Raw genomic sequence first — 23,394 nt, 5'->3', positions numbered from 1 at the left:
TCTCTCTCTCTCTCTCTCTCTCTCTCTCTCTCTCTCTCTCTCTCTTTTTTTCACACACATACACACACACGCATATACATTCTGTCAACGCTTACTATCCGTCTGGCCAATCGATTGTATTTACTCGTTATCCTTTTTGCGGCTTTCACGTGACCATAACGAGTCGCGTCATTTGTTCGTCAATGAGCCGCTCATATTGAAACGTTCCCGTGACAATCGGAACGGCGAGCCGCTGTCGCCGTGGCGCGCTGCTAAAGATCTTCATTCGTCACAATGCGCACTAAACGGCGTGCCATCCTCTTTTGTAAGGCGCGAAACCGTTGCGCGAGATATGCGCGTGTGATGCATCTTAATGCATCTCGAAGCCTCGAGACATGCATGAAACCAAGCATTGTGGCGATTGCAAAAAATGTCTCAACTGTCCCGAGATTACCCCTTTCATCGAAAGAGACACGGTCGTAAATCGAGAGGGAAGCATTCAATGGACGCGGAAGCGATCTTCTCACAAAAATGCATTGATAAGATCTTTAAGACTTCCTCATTATTTGCACAGCAGTTTTTCAAGATTTTGCTAGGTGTGATACAGATTCCGATCAACATAATAGAAACTTCTGTGTAAAACGTCTTAAAGACATCTAAATAAAATAGAACGTCGTTCGTACGTCTTTAAAATATTTTTCATAATTTTGTATTTAAGGCTTCCGCGAGATGGACAGATACTCACTTTAATTCCCGGTTTAGTGAACTACAAGTTGTTTTTTGGGGCCCATGTGAAATAGTGGAAACAATTTTATATCTTAGAAATGCGGGGAAAGTAGATTTTTTTGTGTTATATCATATCTCATTTTGTAAGTCGAATTTTCGTATACTATGCTAGAATTTATCATAACTCCGATTGCAAAAGTTTCTCATGATAATTGGTATTTAAAGGTTTTAAGAGTCAATGATCACGAATCTGTTACTAAAAATGGCACATTATAGAAATAGGAGATCCAAAATAACACCCTTGACATGCAGTTTTGTACTTAGGGTTACAGTAATCAAATTTCCTATCAAAATAAATCTGAACATGCTATCTAAGATACGCTGATTACAAATTCACTAATTAAATGGAAAAGTCAATGATGACGGATTTAAAATGGCCAATCAAAAATTTGTGTGGCCGATTAAAGTCACATATTTAAAATATTTTATACAAAAAATGAATGCGCTATTTTCTCTCTCTCTCTCTCTCTCCCTCTCTCCCTCTCTCTCTCCATTACCACGATTTATATGTCATTACTCCAAACAAGCAGAATGACAATGTCATTCTGCGGCTGCGTGCAAAAAGAGAGAGAGAGAGAGAGAGAGAGAGAGAGAGAGAGAGAGAGAGAGAGAGAGAGAGAGAAAAGAGGTGGTCTCTCACACGTTTATACACACACAAATACAGTATCACAGCTTTTACACATATAGACATTCAACTTCTCGAAACCACAAAGTAGGCATTTGTTACGCTACTTGTGAGCCCATGATTGCCCAAATATCAAAATCCACAAATAACGACTTGAAAAAAATACGTAACGAGACATTTCGTAGGAAGCAAAAACAAGAGATACTAACCGTGACTCGAACGAATTTGCAAACCTATAAACAAGCAAAACCTGGTTAGATTGTGTAAACTTTGTTTCCTGCTGTAATGCGGACAATCCCAATGATCCTTGCTGTGACGCGGGTGCTCCTCTTGAAGTGTTCATCCATACTATATCTATACTATAAATCTGCAAGTTGTCTGGACCCAACGTCAAATATGTTAAATTATAGACTGAAGAATATTAACTATAGAAATCTCCCGCGTTTATCTCATATTTAGGGAAAATTCTGTTAACCCGTACCTATAATAATATAGGATTTTATTTCTTCGATTTATCTTCTCTTTTCTAATTGAGAGATAGATTTCTTTTCTCCTAACAATAATCTTCGGTATTGTACAAGGCGACAGTTTGTTTTTCTGTATTTTCTTTCTATGTTATTTCTTGAATGCTATTTTTATCTTGAATTTTATATATCTGCATGTTTTTCCTTAGAGATTTGTTGAGTTTCTCATAGTATATCGAAATATTTGATGTTAAATACTTGTCTGTAAACTATTTGGTTCCCATTCCTTAACGGTTTCGCGTTTATCGGAAGATATAAATAATCTTTACGTGATAAATGGGAAAAACTTTTAATATATATTTTCTTTATCATGGTTTTCCGTATTCGTCGTGTGAACTTTTAGTTTTATCGTTAATACAACACGAGAGTGACGTTACAATATTAAAATTCTAAGCGTCGCAGAAAAAAGAATCTTGCGTTATGTCCTCGGGATATAATACCGAAATAATGTTATAAGCAGGAAGTTTCACACGATCCTCTTCTATAAAAAACCGTAAGACCGGTAAAGTGACAAGTTTTTGTACGTACTATCTCTTTTCGCATACAAACAGATAATTACATTTCATTTAATATTATTATTTATATTAAATTTTAAAAAGTTTATAGTTTCACATTTATTGCAGATTTATTAAAGATACATATTTATTAAAGATTCCTTAATTATGGCATCGCTCATTACTGTTTGTAAGCAACATATTTAAGAAAAAATAATAAAAATATAATTAGAAATTGCTTTAGACATGAATTTACACTATAAATTTGAAATAAAATGAATTCAAAGATTTACTTACTTGCGAAAACGGTTTCACGAATACTACACTGTCTGAGAGATGCCAAACTAATTTCACAGACACACTGTCACACAGCCTAGCAACAACTGACTGTTTCTACCGTTGCGAGCTATTGAAGAGACCTTAAACTTTTTCTCTGAAATGGTCGTGACCTCCCTACTTACTAATTCTACCAATAATAGAGTTTCGAAATTTTATTAGATTACGAAATTTCACAGACCTCAGTATGTATAGTTAGGATTAATTAAATTCGTTAAAATCGATCGTCAATCGTTCTCTTACTAAATTTGTTGAAATAAATTAACAATTAAACGGTCTTCAATTAAATGGGCTCATATTAATCGTCAATTAAACACGTCAATTAAAAACAAATTTTCACATAATGAACTTAAAAAGCAATTAATTATTCGCAACCTTGTGTCGGGTCAAGTTTAGATTTTCTGATTGAAATCTACGAGTATACAGTACACTGCAAAAAATCTTGTGTACAAATGTTAAAACTTACCAATTTTTTATTACTATTTCAATATAAAATTAACATACAACTATAACTAATATGGTATTATTTTCATAAAGTTTTAATGTGTTACATTAATGTCAACTACATAACTTAAGATTTTTTGTACGTCATTTAGAAATAAAATATTATTTTGAGTTATTTCAACACAATTATTACAAAAAATCTACATTTTTTAAAAGTCATTTTACTATTTGAAGTTAAAGTTAATACTTGCCTGTGTATTAATTTAATATATATTGTGTTACTCCGAAACGTTCTTCCATATATAAATGTTCAAATAACATTTGTATAGTGTTAAAATTACATATTTTATACTTTAATGTAGATCGACATATGATGAATATTAATTTTACTGAAAAATTATGATCTCGACATCTTATGGTATACACAATATGAAGTATATCTACAGTAAAGCTTAGAAGGTAAAGTAATGTAAGCAACTCTCAAGAACTAGAGTTGGCGAATATACCAAATTGATCCCATCCGTAACAATTAAATAAATACCAAATAATCAAGAGAATACCATTTCAACGTAAAATCGCAGACATCACTCTTAAAACAATACAATGAAGAAATTAAAATATTTTTGTTAATGTGAAAATAACATTTTTTTGGAATTATATTAATATATACAGGATGTTACCTTCCTTCGCCCACTGAGTATATAACACTATTCCTTCAAAATATAAATCAGAAAATACGGAACGAAAATGTCGATATAATAGTAGTTTACGAAATACAAGACTTTTCGCAAATTATATTTCGAACAACCAAGTGGATAACAAATCTATTTTCTTCAATTAATTTCAAGCGGATTTTATTTGAATAAATTTTTTACTTAGAGTCTAGCTATAAAGATGTGTTATATTAAATGTTGAAAAGTTGCTATAAATAAGAATTTTTTTCGACAAAATGGCTCAGAACTTTTCGATTTGACTTTCACAAGGAATCACGCTAGCGGGCAAGGGAAGATAACACCCTGTATATATCATTTTACACAAAATTTATTTCAACGCAGTGTTTGTATTAATTTATTGACTTTAATATTTGTGTGTGTTTTTTTAATATATCCGCTTTGTGTTAAATTAACAAGGAAAATTGAGTGAACTTTTTTGTGGGAACATGTGAAATATATAAAATTTAACATATAATTTTTTACTATATATCTGGAAAAATCTTGAAAAATTTCTGTGTGGGTAATATTGTTACGAGTTCACTGTCTTTACTCTGGAATTCTTACGCCATGAATAGACGAGTGCGAAAACCTTCAAGTCGCGGAACGAAACGCCCTTCGGGCCAGTTCTCGGCGGACGGCGAAAGGGTTCGGTCACCGGACGCGACGTGGGAGTGCTACTCGCAAAGTGATCGGCACACTAGTAAGTCCTTTTATTATTACGTCATTACACCCACCGCCGTGTGACGTAAGCGAGAGCCGCATGCATATTAATCTGCATTTTTGCCGCTCGCGCGCGTGCGCGCGGCGCGTCCGGCGGCCCAACGACCGCGCTTTAAATGCTACGTTACCGAATTATCATAACCGCGTACCTATTGATCGTTGGGAAACCGTTGGCGGCGGAACGAAACCGTAATGAAGGTATCACGTCGCGGAAACACTCGCAGTAATGGTCACCGTGATCGTTGCGTCGGCTCGTACAAACAACGTGGGATGAATAAAGTAGAACAAACGAGCGCCGCTATGCGCGTCTCGCAGGATGAAGACGTCGCATTATGTAAATTCACTAACGATGATAATTACATTAACGGTTCACGCAGCGACGTGTACGCGTGTTTTCGATGAATTAGCGCCGGCGTGTGTCCGAATAGCGTAGTCTCTGAATAGTGAAGGGTGACCGCAAACATTAAGACACAAGAATAAAGGGGAGTCGACGGTGGCGCGGAGTGTCTTAGACGTCACTAAAGCGACGAGAAAGCTTCTCTTGTATGTTCTCGTTGAGAAATTGTCTCTCAATAGCGCCAAATATTCGTCATACAATCGAGGCGATCGGACTACTATGACAAATGACGCTATAATATAGCCTCGACTTTCGCGGCCTTTTCGTCTCCACAGCGAGATTATCGCGGATAAAAGGATCCATTTTCCCGCGACATCGCCAGCGTTAATCTGACGGTAGAGAGTCTTTTCGCGCGGTTATTCGAGAATCGCGATCGGCGCCGGCGGCAGCAGCGACGGCGTGAAAGTGAAAAAGTATGTTACGTCGTCGTTTCGTCCAAGTACGTGTCGCTGCCTCATTATCCTTATTATGTTATCCAAGCGATTCATCGTCGTCGCGAATCGAATCACTGGCGTGGTGGACCGGCGTAAAAAGACCCGCCACACCTGCGCGATGAGCCACGGAAGAAAGCTAAATATTTAATATCCATTAACCTAGTTACATCAGAAATGGATATATTCGTTCATTTCGCTTGGTTCATTATCACGAAAAAGGATATTTTATGTGTCCTCATATTTCAATGAAATCAATTTGTTGAAAAATTCACAATGATTACACCTGGAGAAACGAGAAACTTCCTGTAAAAGATTCGTGGTAGCGTCTCTCATGCGACTTAAACACAGTACGAGACGCTAACAAAATTTACCTCAGATGATTTCAAAATCATCTAGATGAAGATAAGATAGAAATCCATATATTTATTTGAAATGAGAAGATGATTTTGCTTTTAATTTATCTAGGTGAAAGATGAGATTATTGTCACGATTTTTTAAATAATTTTTAAATAATTTTGTTTTATGAGATTATTCATAAAAATGTATAAAAAATTACCCACATCATAAAAGGGATATTGAAACAGTACTCACGATTTTATTTCAAGTTTTTATTTATAAAAAATAAATTTTTTCAAATATGTGTGTATGTTTTGTTTGATAAGCAGTTTTGAGTACATCTAGATACTATGTTAAACTAAAGAAATATTCTACTAACCCCGACGTTGGTAAAGATATATTATCTAAAAAAAATATTTTTAACATCTGAAATATTCATAAGAAATTCGAGGTCGTCCGAATTTTTACTTTTAGATACAGAAAATTTTAATGTGATGTAGAGATAAACGTGTGATGTCAAATTCTCTGTCATTTTCTTCATTTGTAAATAAATGATCAAAATGCCCAGATTCGGATGTTATCAAAAGATTTTTTGCAGACAGATTCATTCCCTCGCTCCATTCTTTTATAACACGGTATCTAAACTCTATCATCGTTGAAACATGTTATAAGTATATTTCCGCTATCCGAACTCATCTACACCTTGTCCAACGTTCTATATCTAAAAGATGAGACAAGGGTCCATATTCTGAATCCTCTTTTATCAATAAGAATGCCTTAAGTATAGCTTCTCAGCTAATCAGGTGGCTCCAAAGTCTCTTTTAGAAGTTCATTTATCGTTAAAAAAGAACTCAGAATACGGGCCAAAGTCTGTAGAGCAGCCTTCAAAGGAATTTTAGACTAACTGAAGAAAAGTGAATATAAGCATATGATCCAAGATTCCATATGAAGAAGCTAAACCATATCACTCGCGGCTTGCAACGTTGCAATTTTACTCTGCCTTCCGTTATTATCCGATATCCACAATTGCTTGAAGACAATCAACAAGCCCAAGAATTATCTCTTCAAATCTAATTTACAGAGTTCACTCAAAACATTAAACAAAAAACATTATATCACTGTACATTATATCTACTTTTAAAAATATTGATATTATGTATATTTTTGTAATGTTTCTGTACATAAGAAGAATGTTATTTTATCTTATGCATTAATGCGGAAAAATACGAATACAAACTATTTCTGCATGAAACTATCAGAAATAATGAATTTTATTAAAATTACCATCTTAATGTAACTTTATCGTAAATAATCATTGCTTTAAATCTGATGGTAATTTTACATCTTTACTTACAACATTATCACCACATGTAATCCCGAAATATCATTCCCGAAATATCCAGATCAGAATCAAAATTTATTTATAATAATACTCTATACAACATTAAAACTATATATGTATATTTATAATAATGCTTTATACAACTTAAAAGCTATATATTTGTAAACATTATAGTAACATTATGTTACTGAATAACGTTGTAATAATATCTTGCTTTCTAAGTAACTACAGAATCGCATACACACTGATTTATCAATTTCTATTTAATTTCTATTTGAAAAATTGTTGTGGTTGTTTGCAAAATAGTAGAGGACTTTTTTATTTAGTTTAATGAACTTTACATGTACCTGATCGTTACTAGATTTAGGTCCAAACATCTTGTATAACTTGAAAAAATCAAATGGTTTCCCAATAATATATGCATAAAACTCCTTCAATATCCACACTAGTCGAGACTCGATTAAATCACAAAAATCATATGATTTTTATTTCTTTTATTACATTTGTTGTCGAACCTAAAGAAAAAAAAGAAAAAAAAGTTTAACGGCATGAGAGAGGGGGGCATATTTTTCAAATCTACTAATGATATAAATCGGTTAAGACCAAAAGTTCTACTTGAATGTCTCTCGGGATGAACGATTCGACGAATGTGCCGTAAAGAATTCACAAAGGAATTTTTCCGTCTTTCAGCAGCTGTCGTGTATTAGCTTCGCTGTTGCGAAAGTAACGGCTCGTCAGCGTCGTTTATACGCATCGCGGTCCTTGCTTGTCGCGCGCATCCTGCGTTTGCTCACACCACGTGTAACGGTGTACGCGTGCACTCGGCATCTTTAATTCCGCGACAGACATTGCATTCGCAATATCGTGTAATTAGAAACACGATGACCGATAGCTCACTGGATTGATGATCCTTCTTTCTGTAGACACATAGGAAATCGCCTTATATCGATATTATATGTTCTTAACACGCAAAACGTGTCTGTCAAGAAACATATCTTAATAAAGTGTATTCCAAAACTGATGGAAAAAAACACAAAAACATAATAATAAATATTGAAAATAGTGAATTTAACATGTGAATTTAATTAGAATCAGGAAAGCCAGAAAACAAAAAGAGAGCGAAAGAGAGAGTGAAAGAAAGAAATATTATTAATGAAATATATAAATTATTTGTTAAGAATTATTTCAAAATTCTGGTAGAAATCTATGTGTTCTTTCACTGAATAGTGCTCATATTTTAGTAATAATTAATATTTTTATATCGATTCTAGAAAGAGATCCAAGATTACGGTTCGAAATTGATTAAGATAGCTAATTTTGAGACAAACGTTGGTATTCTGATCAAAATCTATGTATCTGGAAAAATCTTAGAATATTTTTATACGGGAACTATCAGCCTGCGTTGCTTGGTTCGAGAATGTTTTACTAATTAAAGGAAAATAAATCGATACATTAATGCAATACAATCAAATGAGACGTCTGATAACAATAATACGTTTATTTGTCGCGATGCGCAAAATATCGCGCAAAACACAAATAACACACGGAAAAAAAGGTTTGATTGAATTAACCAAATATCTGGTCGAATATGAACGACCCAGAAATTCCGATTGAAGTAACCTGAATTCTGTTTAAGGTAACAAGATTTTTGGTTGACTTAAACAGAATTCGGATTACTTCAGTCGGAATTTCTGGATCGTTCATATTTCAGATACTTGGTTGATTCAACCAAACCTTTTTTTCCATGCGTGATAAAACTAATACAGTAATAACGAAACGGCAAAGCGGTAGGAGCCAAATCGTAGCCGCTATTTGCGCGGTGATTTACGCTCTTTCCGTAACACCACGACACACTCGAGAAAGGTTTACAATGCATTTTGCGCGCGTGGGTCGTGTCGTAAAGCCGCGCTCTTGCGTAACTCGGTGTCGATTATCGTTAGAGAGTTATCGATCGTGCACCTCGGGCGATAGAAACGGGCGGCGAGCGGGAAGGGAAGAGAAAAGCGGTAGAAATGAAGTAGAAAAGAAAGAAGGAAAGAACGACCGAGTTTTTACGGAAGAGATAGTCATATCGTTCGGTTCGCCGCGAGAAAGGATCGCCTCGTTTTCTTCTCGCGAGAAACTTACCGATGAAATTCGAGCGTCCGTTGACGAGCACGAGGATTTTCTACGGTCTCGTCCGCGCGAACAGCCACACCGCGAGCCAGACTTAGAGCATATAAGGTAAACGTCCTAGCGATTGAACGTGTACCGATAATTGAATTACTAATAATATACTTGTGTTTGTTAAGATGCTTATCAATAAATGAAACAAAATCACAAAGTAACTACATATTTCTTTTCATTTATTATATTGTTTTGTATATTGAAAAGCATTTCAACAAAGAAAAATACAAAACCAATATGTTAATCATTGGGACATGTATGTTCGACCACTGGGACGTTTACCTTATATATGAAGGGGAAATTGCGTATGCCTCCTGTAGACCAAAAGTGCGTCCAAAATATGTGCGAGAGAGAAAGGTATACATACCTATTCATCCTCTGTGCGCATGCGCCAACATGCGTCAGTTGTTGCTGAGCTACAAAATTATTGAATTCAATATTTTTTTATTTGAATTCTATCAACTTTACTGAAAAATATCAAGAGATAAAAATTATTTATTTTCTTTTTATAGAGCTCGGAGAATTTTTTCCGAATTTTGTATTAACTTTTTAGTACTGCATTTTCTTGCATTTTCTTGAAGTACTAGAAAGTTAATAAAAAATTCTGAAAAAATTTTCAGAGCTCTATGAGAAGAAAATAAATAACTTTTATCTCCTATCAACTTTATAACCTAACTTAACCTGTTAATTTCAACGTATGCGCACAGAGGACGAATAGGAACGTATAGCTTTCTCTCTCGCCCATATTTTGGACACACTTTCGTGCCAGCATTCCCCCTCCATGTACATATGCTCTAAGGAGCCAGACGAACACTTAAGAGCGCGGGAAACGGTGCGAAATTTAATCTGCGCGCTTTTACACTGCGCGTTTAACATCTTTATGGCTTTCCACATTGCGCAGCCGCGACCGTGCGGAAATTGCCGCGTGCGATGCGTTTTATCGTCGCGCCGCTCGGCGCAAACGTATTGCATTCTCATTGCGAAATTCGGAGCGATGGCGCAGCGTTCACCGTTAGCATCATACTCCACTGAAAAGATGAATGTTCTAATTAGTGACTGAATAATCTCATCGTAAAGAAAAAATAATTAATTAATAATTAATAAATCTATTAAGTCAAACATTCAAAATTGATTTTGTTAGAAAGCTTGAATATTTGAGATCTTAATTATGTAGTATATCTATGGATTTAATTTATAGAGAGATTTCATTGTTTATATTTTCTCAAAAGTAACTGACATGCCATTTAGCGACATGACAGTTTAGTTTTATCCCAATTTGTTACATAAGGTGAATGTCACATTTAATAAACAAGTAATCTCTCATTGTAACAATAAAGAAATATATCAAATAAATAGAGTTATTTATTTGTGTTAAATAAATAGAGAAGTCATTTATGTCCACAAAATCGATTTGCTCCGGCTGCTATTCAGATAGTAACTGATTTGTCGTTATTGAGTAAATGTTTTTACTATTCTATCTGTTTCTTTTTTTTTAATACATATAAAATCTTAGAAATTTCAGAATGAGGAAAAATAAAAAGTTATTAAAAGTACCTAAACATGTATGACTCTCCTATTCATTTTAAGTGTTAATTTTGAATTGTTTTATCTTAAAATTTGCGAGTTCGGCGAATTTATCTTTTACAATTTATACTTTTTATCTCTTCTTGTTTGTCTGTTTGTATTATTTATTTCTGTAAAAGAGAAAGGTAAAACAAGCTTATATAAGATTTAGGTAAGGTGACTTGGAAATTGGGTTTTAAGGTGATATCCGGTCGTGTGGAGAACGGAAATGATAGTGTCGTTTACTACAGGAACTATTAAGAACTTTCTAGATCAGTTCAATTTGTAAATCTGCTTCATGCAGCTCGTTTATAATCTTCAAAAAGAAAGAATATGCTTGATTTATAGATCATCTAAAGCTTTTCTGACCTACTTTTTCATAAATTTTGATATACAATGCTATATAATGTAATGTTTACATAATAGTATCCGGGAGGACAAAGGCTACTTTAGAGTACAACAACTTAAATAAAGAGAACTGTAGATCGAGAGAGAGAAAAAATAATTTTGATTAAAATAACAAATTTAGCAAGAATAGTAATTTTGTAATAATTTAATTTAATTGTTAATTTTTAAATACTTGGAAAATTGCACATTTTCATAGAGAGACTAGATTATAATTATAGACATAGAAAATATATTTTATAAGTGTATTTTAATAATGTACGCATTTCCTGCTTGAATACGAAAAGATCGAAAATTAATCTGTTACGGCCAAAGGGTAAAATTTCTCATCGGAAATAGAGCGAATTAACTATTGGCCGGACAAGCAAATATAACCGGAGGTGGTCAGACAGAATGCCAATAAAACGAACGTAATCACGAGCGGCGATAGTTGCAGGACGGCAGCGCAACGGGTTGGCTTTCGTTTTCGCGGAGCGGCGGTCTCTTGAGCGGTCAGATTTTTCAAAAAGGGACGCGCCACTTACGCGCAAGACCCGTTTTCTCGTAAAAATATACAACATAGTGTAAAATTGTTATGTAAATCGCCGCTCGGCTGATTTACTAGGTGCTAAAGCTCAAATCTATACTCTCACACTCGAGACAAGAGACGGGGAAATAATTTATTCAGCATAGAAACTTCTCAAGATTTCTCTAGATGCAATGTCGATTAGAATGCCTAAATTTGTCGCAAAATTGGTAACTGCGATACAAATTTGAAGATCTCATTCTTGTCCCAAACATGGTTTTAGATAGGTCCTTTGTTTAGATAGAAATTCTATAGCAACATGTACTTTTTACAATCAGTAACATCGGTGCATTTTTATGCAGGGATGAAAGTTTACGCATAAATTATAATACTCTACGTCTACATTGAGGCAACATAAATTATGTATAAGACCCCATACAGCACAGATCTTGCAGCAACATTGCGGCAACACTGCTGCAACTTTTAACATTGCAGCAACGTTGCAGCAATATTGCTGCAAGATCTGTGCTGTATGGGACATTATTAGAGATGAAAATGATCACAATCTGATAATAATTTACTCGACAAATTAAAGTAAATTATCCGGTAGTTTTGAAAAGCAAGTAAAATGGTAATTTCGAAAAAAATAGCGTAGAAATTTTTTAATTTTATTTTATATTTTCTGATCTTATTTCACGCACACGTATGTACACACACACATACATAAAATTCACGTTTTTTTTAATAATTGTCAGAGTTAACATATTTAAGTTATGTATACATTCACAAAGTTTTGGAAAATGATTATGAATCATTATCTTATAGTTAGTAATTTAATAACACACAAATATTAATAAAATCATTAAAAATAAACTTGAACTTGAATCAAGGGCGTCAAATTTACATCACGCGCTAATATAGCTGTCTATTGGGATTGTAACCTTTTGAACTATTTGTCTCCCAAACGACTACGAAAATAATATCGAAAACTTTATATTCTTAATTTATCCAACATAAAAACTTCAAATTAGTATATCATTAATTGAAATATTTAAAGTTTTTGAGAAAGAGGCGGAGTGTATCTAAAAGCGCTTGGCCGTACACTTTCCATACGGCAACCACTCAAACAACATATATTAGCCAACGATTGGCCGCTATAGAGATTCATATTGGCCGTTATAGTTTCCACATTGGTCCAATGTTTTGTGCTTCTTAGGCAGAACTCATAATTATTTTAGTGAATCTAGCTAGATCCCAACCAGACTCCGAGAAATCTTTTACACGAGTAGCCCCGTGATAAATAAATGCGTTATTGCTTAATTCTCTATAATAGCATCATTTTATTTGCCGTTAGATCCTATATCGCGTTATTAGGTCCCTGACGAAACAAGCGGCGCGCGCGCTAGATATCGATAGCGACTTGATTTACGTCGTCGTCGGCATCGAAAGCGAAATGCGACTCACAACTAGATCTCCTGCCGTTAGATAATATCCGTGAGTGATCGACGCCGGCCGTGAAGAATGCGAGCGCAATCGCGAGGCCAGCGAGGTGATTTCGTCGGTGTGGCTGTCGTCGGTCCCAGAAGACGACGTTCACTCCTGCGACTTAATTTCCGGTACATTATGGATCTCTTATACTGAACATGTAAGGAGGATTACAATGATTTCGCTCTCGGCACTTCCGGTCGGTCAGACGAAACGAACGGACAGACAGACGATGCGGCTCTCGCCGTGCTTTCTATTAATTAGCGTTCGACGAAATAAATCACCGCGAGAAAACGCATGTCTTAATACGCATGCGCGTGCACGTGTGTCTTCGACCCAGATCGCCGATAAACGTTCGTTTGCCGAGCGCGCGAATGATCCAAAACGATAAACGGGAAATCCGTCGTTTATCCGCGGCGAATTCACATATGTCTCTCTTTCTCTTTCTCTCTCCACGTCGAGTTTCTCTCGGGAATGCGATACTCTCGGATTGGCGTCGCGTCGAGAGATCCACTGCTGCCGTCGTCGAGAATGTGTTAAAAGACAACGATCATCGACTTCGAGTAGGAAAGTCAAAGTAGGAAAGAAAGTGTATAATAGTGGTACCGCGTATATAACTCTCGACAGTGATCGTGATTACAATTCGCCACGCACCAAACGACGTGCTTATCAATAATTTAGCCGTTCGCTTCTAATTAACTGGCTTGTTCTCGTTACGAATATACTTCCCCACCTCTTGTGGGTCCATATTCGGGATCTTTATCGTTGATCTGTTTTTCTTTGAAAATGAATAACGTGTATTGCAACTTCCGATTGATATTAATTCCTGCAATATGATAACTTCACCGTTGGAGCCAAACAATACTGTGCTGACTGCTGCGATGACTCCACACTTGGAGCAATTACACTTAATAGGTACTTTTTTGGCATATACGAGGTGCCCCAGAACTCGTGACTTTCATTTTGTCGAGAGATTCTCAGGATAATTTTGTATTAATTTCTCCTCAGCGAAGACATCGAAACATCAATGGTTCTGAGGTACAAGCAATCGAGAAAGTAAGGTTTTTCACAAATTGAACTTCAGAGGACCAAAATAGATAATGCAATTATTTTATTTATTAAATGAATTTATTTTCTTCGATTAATTTTAAGTGGATCTTATTTTAACACAATTTAAATATGAGGATTGAATATCTTACCTTAAAGATATGTTAAATATTGAATAATTAATAATAAACATATATGATAATCTCGATAAGGGAAAATTGTTTCCTAATTACTTAGAAAATTTCTCGGTAAAATTAAAATATTAAGACCTGTAACACCATGTATACGTAAATACTGTGTACATATAACAACACTGTGTATATGTAAAAAAGACGATAACTGTAAAAATTAAAAAATTTTGCTACATTCTAATGAAATTTGTTTTATTTCTATCGAATCTACTATGTTATCTTAGCAAGATGGATCCTGCTTACGGTCTATTCCTGCATTACTGAAAACATAATAAATAATGAAACATAATAAATAAATAATGAACATAATAGATAATGAAATTATTTTATTTATTAAATGAATTTATTTTCTTCGATTAATTTTAAGTGGACACCTTATTTTAACACAATTTAAATATGAGGCTTACCTTAAAGATATGTTAAATATTGAATAATTAATAATAAACATATATGATAATCTCGATAAAGGAAAATTGTTTTCTAATTACTTAGAAAATTTCCCATGGGGTAAAGGAAAGAAGAAAGAGAGAGGAGAATTTAATGTGATATAGATATAGAAAGTATGGAGGAATGGAAAGAATGAATGAATAGAGGATGTGTGGAATGTGTGAGGTAGTTGTTTAATGTAAACCAAGTCCCCTTCTTGGCTATTTAATGTATATAGCTGAATGGTAATAAATTATATATATACTTAGAAAATTTCCCGATAAAATTAAAATATTAACACTGTGTATATGTAAAAAAGACGATAACTGTAAACATTACAAAATTTTACTATATTCTAATAAAATTTGTTTTATTTCTATCGAATCTACTATGTTATCTTAGCAAGATGGATTCTGCTTACGGTCTATTCCCGCATTACTGAAAACATAATAAAATTAAAAAGAATTTATATGAAAAGAAACTATATTGTCTCTTTTTGCGCGTGCCGGTGACTAAAGTTATTATTTACTCAGTTCCATGCAAAAAAGAGACACTCCTCTGCGCCAAGATTCTGCACTAGGATTACTGCGAGCACAAAACAGAGATTGCGTGCGGCATTGCTTCCGTAGGAGAGCGTAACGCGTGGCACGTGTGAGAACGAAAGCGAGAGCCGCGGCGCGCTCCAGGAAACGCCAGATTCGATCGACGATTCGACAAACAAGGCTAAACAGATCGCACGCAGAACGAGGAAGCGATCCTGTCGTCTACTTTTTCCCACGTTTTCCGACGAAAATACTCGCTCTCTCGTGTGTTGTTAAATTTTACTAACGATTAGGCCGCGCTCAAAAGCTCGTCGCGAAATAATTAGTAGACAGTCTGCTGTTCATAATTCGCTCCTATACAAACGACGGAGAAAGGAATAAAAAATAGAAAGTCGATTGAAACGCACGCCATGTCATGCTAATCACGGGATATTAGTTAAGAAATGGTGATTAAATAGCGGTACCGCTTGTCGGCGGTAACGCAATTAAGCGGCAGGCTTTTATAGCCGAATTAACAGATTTGATACATCGATCCGCGCTGAAATCGCCGCTAATCTCAGGCCCAATGTCCGTACTCGCGTTCAATGTTTCCACTGTGCGCGCTCATATTTAAAAGTAAAAGTAAAAATTCGCGACGGCGGAGCCGGACGTGTCGATGCGCAACAGGTGGTTGAGGCTCATCGAGGATCGGCACGGCACAGCACGGCTCGTGCGAGAGTGCAAGCGGTGCACGGTGAATTTGTAACGGACCACCGGGTGCTATCCTTACAAGTAGGCGCGTAATTACGGCAATAAACGACGCTCGGCTAATACGCGCCGCGCCGCGCCGAGTTTCTCGCGCGTCGATTTCCTCGAGTCGCGCGGACGCGCGCGGCAGTAGAAAAGGACGGAACGGCCTCAGTGCGGAAAATTGGCCTCTCTCGCGATGGCGAGAGTAGCTACCGAGAAAATGACCGCGCAATGGCATGTTAATTTGCAACTTTCCTTAATCGCCCACCGTTTTTAGAGGCATTTCAGACCTACCCATTCGTGGACGCAATCTGATAATCACCGCGATCATCTCTCAGAGTTGAACCTTTTTCTAAACTTTTAGTTACGAAAGATGTGGGTATGTGTATCCTTAAATTTTCACTGATGTTCATAAAAGGCATATATACGCCTTAAATCAACATAACACAATTTTTGTTACTCAAATAGACTTTCATGATTAGAATAAAGGCACCAAAAGTGACATATCACTTTGTTTTTGAACATTATGTCTTAATATAAAGCTCAAAATATAAATGTAAATATATATACATAGTAGTTGGAAGTACCTTCTATCAGATATCATATTTTTACTGAAATTGTTCTTAGATTTAAAAAATGTTTTCATAAAACGCATGAAAATGGAGTTCAAAGAAAATAGGTGCCAAAAGCGACATATCTATTGGAATTTATATAACATGTCGCATATATGATAATATTTGATAATAAATAGTTCATTAATGCGTTTAATGGTTGAATAATATTCATTTATTCAAAATATAAATAATATATTACAAAAGGGAAATATAATTAAATAAATACATATCTTTTTCCATCTTTTTCATTTTCTCACATATTTTACATATGTTATATTTTTAAACTAAATAAAATTAAACTTTAAAATAAACAAATGTCACAATGGAAGATTATTAATCAAGTTATGTTAGTCACAAAGTATCACACCTATCGCATACTGTAAGTATGTCACTTTAAGACACATTCTCATAAAATTTTTCAAGTTATACTTGATATTTGCTAATTTAGTATATAAAGGAACAAGAAATATACCAAGAATAAATTTTTTATGACTTAACTGATAAAACGGATTACGTTCATATTAGTTTCGATAAAATATAACATTTAATATATGAGATATAGAAATATGTCGCTTTAGAAGGTCTATGTCGCATTTTCTCTATCATAACGTGAGACAAATTAACCATAAAAAAACTTTACCTCTTTTAATTACATAACTTTATATTAGATTTAAATTTAACTTAAATTTCCATTATACAACTTTTAATTACATTTATGAAGAAAATATATTGTATTCAATTATTAAATTTACATCATACAATTGAGTAAAATTTTTGTTGTAAATTTTGTTGTAAATTTTTGTTGTAAATTTTTGTTAATAAAGCAATAAATTTACTAAAAGTTGCACTAAGATTTTTATATTATATTTTACGTGTTATATTGTTTTGAATGTGCGGTCAAGTTTCGTCCTTTTTCCATAAGATTTTGTAAAACTTTGAACGTTTCAATAAATAATACATCTATTTGAAACTTTAGACACAAATAGATTATATAAAAATATAAAATCTTAATATCATTGTCGAGCGTATTATTCTCTGATAACACGCAAGATTCACGCTACACGCCATATAGCTGTCCATTGAAATTGCATCGCTCATTTCCCACATGACTACAAGAATAATATCGTGACTTTACATTCTTAAGTTAAAAGAGAAATAAGAGCAATAAGAACTAAATGCTAGATATTCGTGCAAATGTTTGTAGTATAGTCTCTTTTAATTTAGGTTTTATCTTTAGAGCTTTAGATACATAATTGGTTTAAAACGCTGGCGAAAGAAGGCGTATAGTATATTTATATTCTTAAGAATAACAACATATAAGCGTTTAGTATTGCGAGAAATACTGTCGAAGCCTCGGTAGCCGAATTGATACGGCGTCTCGTTCGACAAGTGAAGAGATCCAGGTTCGACTCCTAGAGACATTTTTCGCAACTTAAAAAATGAATTAACGCGCATTGGGAGTATTATATAAATATTCAGGGAGATATTCAAGAATAACAAAATATTGAGGTTTTCAGGGTCAGTTTGTTAGTGGAAGATGTGGCTAATCACGTACGTTGAAAGACCGAAAAATCATTTCGCGTGCATTTAACACTACAAACATTATTATCCTCCTCATTCACCAATTTGCACGAACATCTAGCATTTAGCTCTTATTGGCCTTATTTCTCTCTTAATTTAGATTTTATCTTTAGAGCTCTAGATGCATGTTTGATTTACATTCTTAACCTACTCAACATAAAAGCTTCAAATCGGTCTATCATTAATTGAAATATTTAAAGTTTTTAAAAAAGAGGCGAAATGTATCTATAAACGCTTGAACGCAATTTTTCGATAGGAACCACCTAAGCAGTAACGTATTAGTTGACGAACGATTGGCTACAGAGATTTTACGTTGGTCATTATAGTCAATGTTTTGTGCTGCTTAGGTAGAATCTATAATTATCAATAATTGGAATATTCAATGTTTTTGGAAAAAGGAACTAAACGTTTGTGAATGCTGGATCGCTCTCTTCTAATCACTTTTTTCGTATTTCTATTTCATCACTCTAAGTGATAAATGAGAGTTCCATAAGAATCACTCATAAAAGACGCAAGTTTTACAAATTGACTAATAAGTTACTGCTAAATTTACATATATTTATCTATCTAGATATGGGCTTATTTTTTCAATCTCCTGATGAATAGGTTAAGTAAATAGGTTAAAGAGGCTCGGCCATCGTCGATAATTTTATCTTGTAAATATATGTATGATTTATATTTCCTTATATTTCACTCATAAGTAAACACCTTGCATATGCAAGCTGCGCGCATAATTGACTGACAGTGACTGACTTGCGAATAGCGCGCAGTATTGCTGACAATACTAATTATGATCATAAAGACTTAATTAAATATGAATGCAGGTGACGAATAAACGTTAAAAAAGAAATTGACATATCAAAATGTTAGAAGGAATAAGAAGCAACAAAAGTATGTACATGGTATATTATAGTAAAATAAATCACAATTGTTTGCGAAACGTTGGGATAATTCTGTAATTATTAAGATAAACTCTTATTATTATCATAACGTGAGAATCGATGATGGAAGCTTTATAATTCTTTTAATTACCTTTCAAGCAAATATATCATATTAAATTAATCATTAATATTTACACATTGTATAATAATGTAAATAATGTATAATGTAAATTTCTCGTCGTTATGGCAACAAATTTACTAAAGGTTACACTCAGATTTTCATGTTATATTTTACATGACATTTTGTTTTGAGTAAATTTTAATAATTCCATTCGTATTTCTTTTGTTTTTTTTTAATTTTGTATGATAAAAATATCAATGCCATATGAGTTACTGATGTAGAATGCAACCTTTACAAATTGACCAGAAAAGTGACTGCCAAATTTACATACACCTATCTATCTGAGTATATATCCCAGGTATCCAGAATATTTTGGAAAACAATTTGTTTTGTTCTGTTGCACTATAATAATAATAAGCTCTTATAAGGACCTTTACTTTATTATTTCTATTCAAAATGTTTTCAATACAAACTAATAGTTTGAACACAAAAGTAATTATTTAATTAAACACTTTTCATTTTTGAATGACAACAGAGTCTGAGATTATTTATTTCCTTCGAATAAGAAGCACGAAATGTGACCGACCTGTGATTCGCGCCCGCCAGCCGACGATTATCCTCGTGATCGATCCTGGATCTTCTCTCTCGCCCGGTGATCTTCGCCGGAGGGCTTCTATCTCACACACACTTTCTTTTTCTTTCTAAACTAGCCGTTATCTTTTCAGCAAGAGGAGCTATCGGACCTCGCGGATACACTTGTCTTCACGCATGTTAACGCACGCGGATGATTGCCGTCGTACGCACCAAGGATCATGCTGCTGTCCCGAGACGACGCGAGTCCCGCATCCTCGGACCGGACGCCGACGAGCGATCGCCGGATTGAATTCGCTCGTATCCACCGAAAAACCGACACACAGCAAACACTTTCTCCTGCCCGGAGCACGGCCGCGACACCACACGTCCACGTCCGCGTCGGCTTCCTCGAGTCCGGCGGATCTCAGGATCGGCGAGAGGCAGCTCGCCACGTGCCGCGAGAACGTAAAGTACGTCTTTCGCAAGTGGTGAATTTTTGATCGCGAACCCCGCGGCTATAGGCGAGTTATCGTGCAAAGCGCTCGCGCGCTAAGAAGGCTGAACCGCGATTGGCGATTCGAATTGTTAAAGGGACCAAATTTCGTCGTTTTCTCGATCGAATTTCTCTGTCGGTGAACGACAGGTTTTCCTATGGACCTGTTTTATAAAATTTACACACGAGATTCGTACATCACCAAACAGAGCCTAATAATCTTCCAATAAGAGCCTAATAATTTTGCGTTTATTATTTTGTGAAAAAAATTTTTTCTTTTTTTTAATTTTTCTGGTGTTACCGCAAGATTTCGTCCGGCGTGGCGAAATCTCGGAACACAAGGTCGAATCCTGTTTCTCTTCCGCGCACCAAACACTCGCCAAGATCCGAATGCACCGTGTCGAACCGAGGAACGATCCGGGATCAACGTCAGTTTTAGTCAACCTCGCTCCGTGGAAGCGGTCGTCAGACTAAAGTCGTCGCACCGTTGGAAAGAGTACGTGCATGGGTTTCTTATCCCTTCTGTTAGCACGGAATCCCCTCTTTCTTTCTCCTTCGTTCACGGGAGCCTTCGCTCGCTCGTTCCGCAATTACTATCTCGCTAGAAACACCGAATCCATTACACTCTTCATAAGAAACTATAAGTGATTTTTTTGAAAATGCATAATCAGCTCCAAAAATTAATTATCTGAGAGAAACTAAAGCGTGCATCCTTCGAAAATGAATCTGGCTCAACGAAAGGATATTGCGACATGTACATTTGTTATATAATTTTTATGATCTCCATATATATATAAATCTGATTTTAGGATTACTTTATAACTTTCTGTTATGAGTCTCGAATTTATACTAAAATGTTATAGTGGCAGTAATTTATAGTAATAGAAAGTATACAATGTTAATAATTAAAAATATCAAAATAATAATTATTAAATGATTTGTAATATAATTCAAATAATAAAAAAATCATTCCGAAAATTGTTATCAAACTTAATATTTAATAACAAAGAAATATAAATCTTTCTGCATTTGAATTTTTTTCAAATGAATTGAATAACAAATTAACTTAAATTATCGAGCATTCAATACTGAAAACGAACACCTGTCGTCAAGAATAAGTGGGAATTAAATGGCTTTAACGTGCTGCACTTCTTACTCGCTTCTAGATCCTTGTTCCAATAATCGTTTCAAATTAAAATGCAATTTCCTCCATGTGATTTAATCAAAGTTAATATATGAGATAACATCGAAATTATTATAAATCGATCGGATATTGTCGTGGAATTTTACTCGGGATTAGGCAGATTTCATCTCGTGCGAACGATGCTCGTCCCGAGTTACGCAAACGCGGTTCTCACGCATTTTTCGTGTGCGCGTACGCGGAACGTCATAAATCGTCATTTACGAGCCGCCACCGTGTAATAATTATCCTAACGAAAGAAGACGAAGAAAGCGCGGCCGTATCGTACGCCGTAACCGCAACGCCACCGTTGTCGATGCGGAGGCAAAGAAATGTCCGCTATTAACGTTACTTTGAATAGTCACCACCGAAATCGCACGCTCGTCCTCGGCGATCTTAATAACTGCCCTGTTAACAACGCAGAGGGAAACCGTGGAAAGATAGGCCGAATAGTCAAAAGATTGTAATTTTCTTGTTCGTATTCACCTTCGGCATTTAATCATCTTTTAAGAACGCGATTGCGAAAAAAGAGCTCATCTGAAATCGTATCTTAACAGGATTTTTCATACCATATCGCAATTTAATTTATTCTAAAAGGAATTTACAGAAATTTTCAAAAAAATAATACACAAAATTTATATAAAGTTTATGAAGATGCTATATTCTCTTACCAGATAAGATTTCTTTTCAATTTTTTCCGGATTTCTTGCTATTCCAGGAAGGAATTATTATGTGATCATATCAAATTATACAAGGTGTCTCAGATTCTCCGCAATTTTTGTGAGAATGTAGAACAGATTGAAGTGAACATAAAAGTTCTATACCGTTTTGCGATATTTGCAATAATAGTCAAGATATTAATTAAAAAAGATTGGTGAATGATCATAAAAAGCTTAACAGTGAGATTCAAATAGACTGGGAATGGGTTTTGAGGTAATGACACTATGAGATTCACCTCGTACCTATGTGATCGGAATTTGCGTTCTAGGATAAGTAACTTACCGCGTAGCGTGTATTCGGCTTTTCCTCAGCGCTGTTCCTCTTGTGATCCTTGTAAAAATGGCCTGCTGGTTGAATTAAAATTTAGATCACAAAATGTCAAAAGAAGGAAAGGAAGGGCCAGAATTTTGGCACTTGCCAAAATAATAGTAAAATTATAAAAATGTTTTTGGACAGGTACAAATGAATATGAACATAAATAAAAAAAAAAAGTGTGGCGAACATAATTTAAAAGCTTGTACGTAACGGATAATGTAAACAGTGCAGTTAAATTATTAAGCTTAATTACTTTAATATTACTTTTAAAGCTACGGTTGTTTAATTATACGACGAAATTGGAAGTTAAGATTTAGTAGGATTAGTGGATTTAAGTGTGTGTGACGCAAACACGGACTTTTCTAAGAGCGCGGCGTGTCACACTGCTGTGAAGCGTGCTAACCATACTAACTTGAAATTAGGACTGCTGAGCTCTTTTTAAGAGGAAAATCTATCTGAGTCTCACGTGATTAGGAGTACAGCATGAGATTTCCATAATGGAAGTGTGCTTTTAGTTTGGGATAGCTTATTTGGAAATTGTATAGTCAGCGGGAACATAAAGAAAAGGGAAGAGGAAGAAAAAAAGAAGTTATCGCGCGATTTGTTGGAGAAGTATATCATATATGATATAAAAAGTTATACCGGTATATAACATTAACAAAGAAAGAGTTGTTTCTCACTAATTTGTCAAATTTTTTTCAATAATTTTTTATGTATCTCGATGTTT

General features: G+C 34.9%; 1 protein-coding gene across 6 annotated transcripts in view; it reads right to left on the bottom strand.

Moving 5' to 3' along the window:
- Positions 1–23,071, bottom strand: part of LOC116842921 (serine-rich adhesin for platelets-like) — a 261,954-nt gene extending 238,883 nt beyond the window's left edge. Inside the window, exons 1-4 of one of the 6 annotated variants that reach the window (XR_004377786.1) lie at positions 22,635–23,065; positions 19,973–21,053; positions 7,746–8,047; positions 1,411–7,645 (exon numbers count right to left, since the gene is read on the bottom strand). The gene's annotated coding sequence lies outside the window, so the exon portion shown is untranslated. Of the gene's footprint in view, positions 1–1,410; positions 7,646–7,745; positions 8,048–9,257; positions 9,769–9,847; positions 10,325–19,972; positions 21,054–22,634 lie in introns of those variants that run through there. The other 5 variants (XM_032812790.1, XM_032812791.1, XR_004377789.1 and 2 more) reach the window with 5 other exon arrangements.
- Between the last annotated feature and the right edge of the window lie 323 nt (positions 23,072–23,394).

The sequence above is a fragment of the Odontomachus brunneus genome, unplaced genomic scaffold (genome assembly GCF_010583005.1).
Source record: "Odontomachus brunneus isolate Ranch 3 - 2012 unplaced genomic scaffold, Obru_v1 Obru_scaffold_028, whole genome shotgun sequence".
Classification (NCBI taxonomy): domain Eukaryota; kingdom Metazoa; phylum Arthropoda; class Insecta; order Hymenoptera; family Formicidae; genus Odontomachus; species Odontomachus brunneus.
This window is presented reverse-complemented; position numbering and strand designations above follow the sequence as displayed.